Raw genomic sequence first — 8,942 nt, forward strand, 5'->3', positions numbered from 1 at the left:
CCAGCTCCATTGCTGAGTCTGTCACTCTAGACAGCACTAGCCTAATGCCCTACTTCATAATGCTAGATGGCGCTACCAGTTACTCTAAAATTTCAATGACGTCACATATGACGTACTCCTTACCGAGAGTTCCGTGTTTAAGTTTCTAAAATGACGGAGGGGATGAAATTTTCATCAATGGCAATATGTTCCCAACGCTTTTGTAAATGAAACGTCGATCTCATTTTCTAGCGTATCCGATAACTTTTGCTTACGAACTTTTGGTATTTCCAATGTTTCATGATATTATAACGTTGCACTCATTTTCTTGCCCATTGTTATGTTAAAGGTCTATCTTTGAGGCCTATGGATAGGAGAGAAAAACAAAAATTTTACACTGTTTCTGGATGGGGGTTAGGTAGACTAGATAGGGAAATACAGAAACATAACTGTGCATTGAAACAGTAAAGGGGGTTTATTGTTATGCCAAGGCGAAGGTTAGTGATTCATAGAGGTGGAGACACGGCTCTCTAGGTTTCGACATGCTGCTGTAAACACAAATTGTATTTGACAGGCTACAGTCACGTGACTGATGGGTTCTCATTGCTTGTCTAAATCGGCCCAGTGAAATACTGAACCAAAACTTTGAGAATTTCGAGGAGCGTTGCTAGGCTGGTATATAGTAGTGATCGTACAGGGTGTTAATATAATATAATATAAATAATCACGAGACCAAACCGCCCCGAGACAAAATAATAACGATACCAAAAGACTAATTGCTGGCCTTGTGCATTTCACACAAAGGACATCCGCGAACGTACTGGGTAACGTCCTGCCTTGACGATGGCCACCAGTATCGGGCCCGAACCTTATCGAAGGTACGATCTCAACCTCGATGTCCAGATAGAGAGTGGTCGTGAAATAAGAGGATGGTGTCCCGCCGGAACCACTATGGCAAATATATTTTTGCTGGTTGTCTACCATAGGCCTTCATGTCGTAGTATCGATGTGCTTGAGGATTTTCTCCTGATAATTGGACTCTGATGTCATAGATGACTTGTTCATCTCGCTGGGCTCTTCGCACTTTTTCCAGTGTGAGAGTGTGGTACAATGCGTGATTGGCGGGAGGAGCTAATTCGCTACTGGTTGAGGACGAGGTCGACGTCATTGAGACCAGGATTCCGCTGGACTGGACTCTTCTGACTAGGACGGTCATGTTATGCCTTCCAAAGACATGGCTAGTAGAGAGACAGGCAATCTGTATGATTTTGATGTCATACGTCTGCAAGTACATCGCCAAACGAAAAAGTCGACAGTTCGGTTCATTCAGTGTGAATAATCACTGTAGTGCATATGATCAGTGATCACAGTGAATGGTATGTTTTCCAAGTATGGCCGGAATTTTCCAACTCCCCAATAGATGGCCAGACATTCCTATTCCGTAGTGGTTCATCTTTTCTGGACGTCAGTCAGCTGTTCACTGGCATAGGCAATAGGCACTTCGACGTCATCTATCTGCCAATAGCCCCTCTTAAGGTCAAGTTCTGTTATGAATTTCAGGGTACTCATTTTTCCTAGCAGTTCCTCTATTCTCGGAAGCGGATAAGGATCTTTCATGGTCACTTTATTTATAGCGCGGTAGTCGGTGGACAAGTACCACTGGCGACGCGTAAAGACTAACGGAGGGCTTCACGATTCCGTCGCGGATCATTTCGTGAAGACGATCTTCAATTATCCGTTTTTTCTCGTCGCTAACACGATACGCGCGTTGACTAACGGGAACATCGGTGGTAGTAAATCTCGTGAAAGACTAAGTTAGTACGTCCCGAGTTTTCCGAAAATAGAGTTTTTAAGTCGTCTTTCTGTGTAGGACTAAGTGTAGGTGACGCGACAGCTTGATCAACATCCTCTATAATCTGAGCCGTTGGAGTCTTCAACCCAGGGTAATTAAGCTCGAATGGAAACGTTCCGTCAATCTGACAAGTCTATTATGGTACAATGTTTGTGGAGTAAATATTTTCCCAAAATAAAATCGTTTGGCAGTGAAGGAACTACATGAAACTCTGGCTCTAGTTTTAGCTGTCCTAAGCGGAAGTCTATTCGCGCGTCCCTTTGTGAAGGTATAACGTCCATCGCCTAACACTATGCATTGCATCTCTTCTTCTGGTTTTAAAGTTTTGACTAAATTACGCCACTGATATGAGCTGATAAAACAAACATCATCGCCGCAATCTAGTTGAGTAGCGAAAGTCCCATGCGAATAAACGGCTTCTATGACCACGGGAGGATCAACCTCGCAGCGCCGCACATCCATAGAGCCAAATTCTATAATAAAAACTGTCTTTGCAGACAATGACTTGAAAAAGTAAGATAAGTTTATAAATTAACTGCCTGAAGTAACAGATATTAAAATTTTGACTTTTGAAGACATGCTTGTAAAATATTTAATATTTAAAAAAATTCTTATCTTAGTTTTTTCACCAAAATACCTTTAGTAAAAATATTTCATTATGAAATATCTGCATCGTTTTAAAAACACATGTGCATTTTACTTTCTATTAAAAATGTACAGTTAGGTTTGAGTATTTATTTATTTGATAAAATAAATTTAGTATTAAGACCTAACAAAACGTGTTCGTTAATTTTAAGTTTTCGAAGTACCAAATATGAACGTGTTGTATAGCTCTCAAAAGATCACGATCAAGGTACAGATCTTTTCGAATTTAATAACTATATCAATCCATAATTATAATCAATCAATTAATGCATTATTTTTAATTTATTTTAATGAACTAATATTCCATTCTTCTGATTCCTATTAATCCATTTTAGAAAATTTTTATTTCTTTTAACTTAAGAAATGGTTTCCCAGTCATTTGTTTATCCTTTGAACCCGAGAAATGGTTTCCCAGCCATTTCATAATACTTTAAACTTACAAAACTATTGACACGTAATTACGTTATTCCTTGACTTAAAAATGGTTATCTCTTGAACCAAATAATTTTTTTCATCATTATTGATCTATTTAATAAATGAAAGGTCCGTGCTAATTAATCCATTTTAATAAATTTTATCCTTTGAACTTAAGAAAACGTTTCCAAGCCATTTCTCTATCCCTTGAACTGAAGAAAACGTTTCCTAGTCATTTCTTTATCCCTTTAACTAAAGACACGGTTTCCCAGCCATGTTGTCATTTCTTGAAAAAAATAACTTTCGATCATTATTCCATTCTTTTTGATCCATTTTAATAAATTATAATCTTAAGTTCTAATTAATCCATTTTAGTAAATTTCACCCCTTTAACTGAAGAAAAGGTTTACTAGTCATTTCATTACCCCTTGGACCTAGGAAATGGTTTCCAAGACATCTTGTTATCTTTTCAAAAAAGGAAACTAACTTCTCCCACCTTATTCCATTCTTTTTGATCTATTTTAATAAATTAATTTTCCGTTATTATTAAACCGTTTTAATATAAATGTTATCCCTTGTACTTAAGAAAAACGTTTCCCAGTCATTTCGCTAACCCATTTAATCATTTGCACATGAGGTAAGATGAATTGGAAATGAAGACGGGCGACCTGCCACTACGGTCGAAGGCAGGAGGCATTTGTGGTCGGGATTTATAAGTGCACTTATAAACCCCGCCCACTAGCCTTCGCCAAGGAGGAAAGTCAACTTGCTATAACTCCTATTAACACAAATGAACAATTTATACTAATATGAATGCATCATTAATTGCTGTAAACAAATACTAATAATTTAAATAAAATAATAAACTTAAATAAAATAATAATATGAATGCATCATTAATTGCTGTAAACAAATACTAATAATTTAAATAAAATAATTTTTTATCAACTTGCGTTAATCAATTTCTTCATAACTTAATGAAAATTCGTCGAATTTTAAAGCAAATACATGTTGTGCTTTAGTTTAAACAAACGCCACTAGATGCTCCCATAGTCGAAAGCGAATAGCTAACTGGCCTGCTAAGCTCAGTAAAATTAAAATGTCCTAAGTTATCGTGGTTTTTGTAAAAGGTTTTAAACTCATAATTTCCTAATTTTAAAGCAATATCTGCCTTTGTTTAGTTTAAACATACGCCACTAGATGGTCCTGTAGTCCAAGAGCGGAGTTGACAGGCCTTGATTTATCAGTAAGTTTGTAAAGGGATGTACAACGACTTAGGCCTATTTTAGAAGGTGTTTTAGGGATTAGTGTTACTATTTCCTGGAATATTGGTTAGGCAGATGGATTGGACATCCATAGCAAATGCACTGATATCGCTACGAAATTCACGGTTGCCCAGTAGATCTATTTGATGATGTAGAAAGCTACACAGTGATCCATTAATTTATAATTTCGTGCTTATGATAAATCTAGTGAAATGTAATTTTGTAAATCAATAATTCAACAGTGTTAAGAACATAAGATCTTCTAAACTGAGTTACAGACACCCATATAATTGATAAAAAATTTAATTTTTATTCTTTTTACCTAATAGGCTTTTGATCGGGTTTCCCATTCATATTTACTAGATAAGATGCGTATTTTGGGTGTGGGGGACCAACTGTTAGGGTGGTTTCGCTCCTATTTGGAAATGAGAACCAACCGGATTAAATGTAATGGCGTACTTAGCTCTAATATTTACCAAGTGAACTGCGGTGTTCCCCAGGGTTCATCTCTTGGCCCTTTATTATTCAATTTGTATATATATGATTTGCAATTTTCAATTAAGTACTCGAAATTAATAGCTTTTGCTGATGATCATAAAATCTGTAAAATTATCAACTCACGTGACGACTGCCGCAAGCTCCAAGCTGACTTAACCGCACTGTCCTTGTGGTGTGACAAAAACAATTTACCGATTAATCCCACCAAGTCATTACAAGTGGCCTTCACCAGGCGCATTAGTAGAGAAATTTGTGTCTCTTACACCATAGGGAATTCAATTATTCCTACACGTTTGGACGTAACTGATCTCGGTGTTACCTTCGATCGCGCTCTGCTCTTCCGAGCACACGTAACGCAAGCAGTAAATCGTTGTCGTAGGACACTGGGGGTGGCGTTAAAGCTATGTCGCTCGCTCAGATCTTTCAAACACTTTCGAATGCTATATCTCAGTCTTGTGCGATCGAGACTTCTCTACGGTTCAGTGGCTTGGAGTGGCTGCAGCTCGTACTTAAGACAGCGTAAATTCATATCTTACAGTCACACTTTCTTTTTACGTCATGAGAATTACGATTACACACTTTTGTTAGCTCGCTTGGACCTTCCGTCCATTGAATACCAATTAGAATTATTAGATATAAAATTTCTGCATAAATTAATAAATAATCAAATAACGCTTAGCGACCTATTGGCTAATTTAAACTATCTAGTTCCTCATACTTTTCGAAATAATGTCACCTTTTATGTGCCATGTCAATTTTTAAATCCAATTTACCGCATTCAAAGAACGTATAATAAGTACTCATTAGTTTTTGATATTTTTTCCATTTCTATAAAACAAATTCGTTAGCTTACAAATGTTATTTATTCCACTGGACTAAAGTTATATGTTTATCCTTTACTTGTATTCCTGAAAATTAATGTGTATATTCTCGTGAACTATATGTATAGTTTTTTATATGCACAATAAACATCCTATTCATTCATTCATTCATTCATAACAATGACTGGAACAGCTTGGACATTAAATATTGGTTTGTGGGTGACTGCCTGACCGGGTTTAGCGACCCTATGATTCAATATATTAATAATTTTATTAGTAAGATTGTTTTATATTTTCATGACCAATATGGGAACTGATAATCTTGGGAAAAACTGGCCATTGTTTATGGTTTTTTAGGTTATGTTAGAATATGCACTAAAATGAACATTATATACATAAACTGCCCATGGTTTCATTTTTTCTTATGTATCCTTAAAATAAGCACTAAATTATTAATGAAAAATTTAATTATTACGTAATCAAAATGATTGGAAGAGCCACAATACAAAATATGGCTTTTTTTCACAGCGGTGTTAAATAATTAGTTGGGTAATTGTCATTTTTAACTAATTGAGAATGCGGTAATTGAATTATAAATAATAAAGAAATGAAATAAAATGTAGCATGACGGAGTCCTTGAGGCTTGTCTAACTTTTCGAGAATAATACACAGCTTCCGCACCCCTTTTTCGCGGAGATTAAACATTAAACTAATTTGCATTACCAAAGGCGGAGTAGGAAATCGATGGACACTTTTCTAGTGTTATATGTTACATATGGTTTCTTTTCTACCCTAGGCACCAGTTTAGAAACCAGGTAACAAACCCTTATGCATAATATAGTTTGCATTAATCTATGTTAAACAACAAAAATTTATCTAATTTAAAGAAAAAAATTATTCTAATTAGTTGTTGGTCGATGGCACTAATAAAAAAAATAAAAATATTAAATGTTACCTAATAAAAATTATTGGAAGAGCCGGAATAAAAATTATTGGTTGTTTGCTGGCAGGGTTTAGTGATCGTGTGATTTAATCTATCAATTATTTTACCACTAATGAAACATTCAAAATGATCTAAGCAGTGGTTATCGTTTGCCGGTTGCACCAGATATAATCTTTGTAGCGTTTATCGTTGGCAACCTCGCCATTGTTTACTGTTTTCTTAGGTAACGTTAGAATTGGCGCAAAATAATTAATAATTCAATTGTTACCTAGTACAAATGATTGGAAGGACCTGAATTAAAAATAATGGTTGATTTGGTAACAGGATTTAGTGAGTGTGATTGAATCTATCATTTATTTTACCAGTAAAAAACGTATCTTCGTAGCGGTAACCGTTGGCACTTGGCTGGCCGCTGGTGGCACCAGTCGAGAAACCAGGGAACGAACCCTGATGCGTAGTTTGCATTAATCAACTTTAAACAACAAAAATTGATTTAATTTAAACAAATTACCTAATTAGCGGCTATCGTTGGCCGATGGCACCAGGTGAAACACCTTAAAACGAACCCAACACTGCCAATTGGTCTCTAGTCTCTACATACAATCAGCTGTATTTAAATTTTGACCAAGGCTTAGTGAAATCAGTGAATTTAAAAATTATCGGCTAAATCCTAAATTTAAATTCTTTTGTATTAAATTATAATAAGGTTTAACTTACGAAATTAAAATAAAATGAGGACGAATTAACCCCTTCTTTTATGTGAAAAGTTAAAAAATTCGCTTTAAGCTCGACATAGCCACACGCGTTGTCTAAACAAAAATCTTCGCTCAGTCGCTCTATTAGCGGTAAAACAGCGCAAGTTCAACAGTACGTTTCTCTATGATTTTAGCTAGGATTATACCACGTAAGTCCAACAGAATAAAAGGTCGTAAGTTTAAGTATGTGCTTAAAAGTACAAAAAGTAATACTTAATATTAATTGTTTTCAATAAAACTTCGAAAGGCACCAGTTTAATGTTCAACCTTTCATTTAAAACCATTTTCAGACCTATCGAATAAATAGTCTTCAAAAAATGGTCGAGTAGCTTTGGCCATCACAGCAAACATTTCCCATGTTATTCCTATGGGAAAATTTCCCTTTTTTTGCCAAAATGACTGAATTTTTTTATGAAAATGAAAACCACCCTTAGCAACTTTATTTTCTATAAAAAAACTAATGAGTGGATCTCTTTGAAATTTTAACCACATATTCAGGGTCCGAATTTTAGTTCAGTGGATTTTTTTCAAAACAATTAATACAATACAAAAAAACCTACATCCAAACAAAAAACCCTCCTTATACATTAAGAGCAGTATAAAGTCTTATCTAAGAGAGCTACCGCTCTCCTGTTGAGGGAAGGTGGTTGTATCTGTCTTTGGACATTATGTCCAAGGCTTAGACTATCATAAATAACCAGGCTCAATTAAAACAAACTATTTATTAACGGATATTAGAACTTAACTAATGTTAAAGTAATAATTCAAACTAATTAATTTCCTACTACCATCACGTCCCTCTGCTATGGTGAAATCGTGGTGGACTACAGAGAACTAACTTTTATCTTTTACAATTAATACTATTTTTCCATTACATAGACTATATATCATTATGGACTGATAGATAGGGTGTGTGTGGATAGCCTTGACATGGCGCATGTGGATAGCACGGTCTGGTGTATAGGAGTAACAAGCATATAACCAATACTCTCCCTACTTGATACTTCTATGCCCTCACACTTTTCTAATTATTTTCTTTTCTTAACATTTTTTAAAACATCTTATTCTATTAAATTTAATTTAAATACAAAATCTTCAAATATTCTTTTAACTAACAATTTTGTAAAAAAATCAGATTATCATCCGTTCTAATATAGATAATTTTAAACATTTTCTTTTCAACACATTCTCTAAGCCAATGATATTTAATGTCTATATGTTTTGATCGGCGGTTCTCGATTCTATTCTCAGCAAAATTTATAGTGGACTGATTATCACACTTGATTGGTAAAAGTTCAGGATTATTTACTTGTTAACATAACGGTAGAATTTCATTTAGTATTCGGTCCATCCAGATAACTTCCTTTCCGGCGTCAGCTAGTGCCATGTATTAAAATTCCATCGTTGACCTTGCAACGCATTCTTGTTTAGTTGATCCCCAATCAATGACATTTTCCCCTTGCAGAACTAAGTAGCCACTTGTCGATCTACCATCGTCCAGATCGGATCCGTAAGACGCATCAGTGAATGCCTGGTATTTTCTCTGCAAATTGGTAAAATTGAGATAAGCATAAAACTATTATATTGAAAATCTATTCAAATATATTACTATTAAATTAAAAATCGGTTCGAATATAGAACCAGAGGCCTGATTCAACAACATCCAAAACAGTGTTCATTATGGATAAAGGTTAAATTTATGTTAATATTACAAACCAGATTCTGGTTCTCCAACATCAGGACATTTATTAGATGTCTTGCATGACGTAA

General features: G+C 35.1%; 1 long non-coding RNA gene across 2 annotated transcripts; it reads right to left on the minus strand.

The window, feature by feature from the left end:
- Positions 1–6,486: 6,486 nt before the first annotated feature.
- Positions 6,487–7,419, minus strand: LOC149680484 (uncharacterized). Of its 2 annotated transcripts, XR_016365617.1 has the most exons (4): positions 6,929–7,419; positions 6,780–6,864; positions 6,686–6,708; positions 6,487–6,628 (listed from the first exon to the last, which is right to left on the minus strand). It is a non-coding gene; the product is annotated as an uncharacterized LOC149680484 (long non-coding RNA). The 2 variants fall into 2 exon arrangements; XR_016365616.1 differs by having other exon boundaries at positions 6,487–6,708.
- Positions 7,420–8,942: the final 1,523 nt, after the last annotated feature.

Source organism: Phalangium opilio, unplaced genomic scaffold (genome assembly GCF_054372755.1).
Source record: "Phalangium opilio isolate 3A_F unplaced genomic scaffold, DU_Popi_V2 ptg000039l_2, whole genome shotgun sequence".
Classification (NCBI taxonomy): Eukaryota; Metazoa; Arthropoda; class Arachnida; order Opiliones; family Phalangiidae; genus Phalangium; species Phalangium opilio.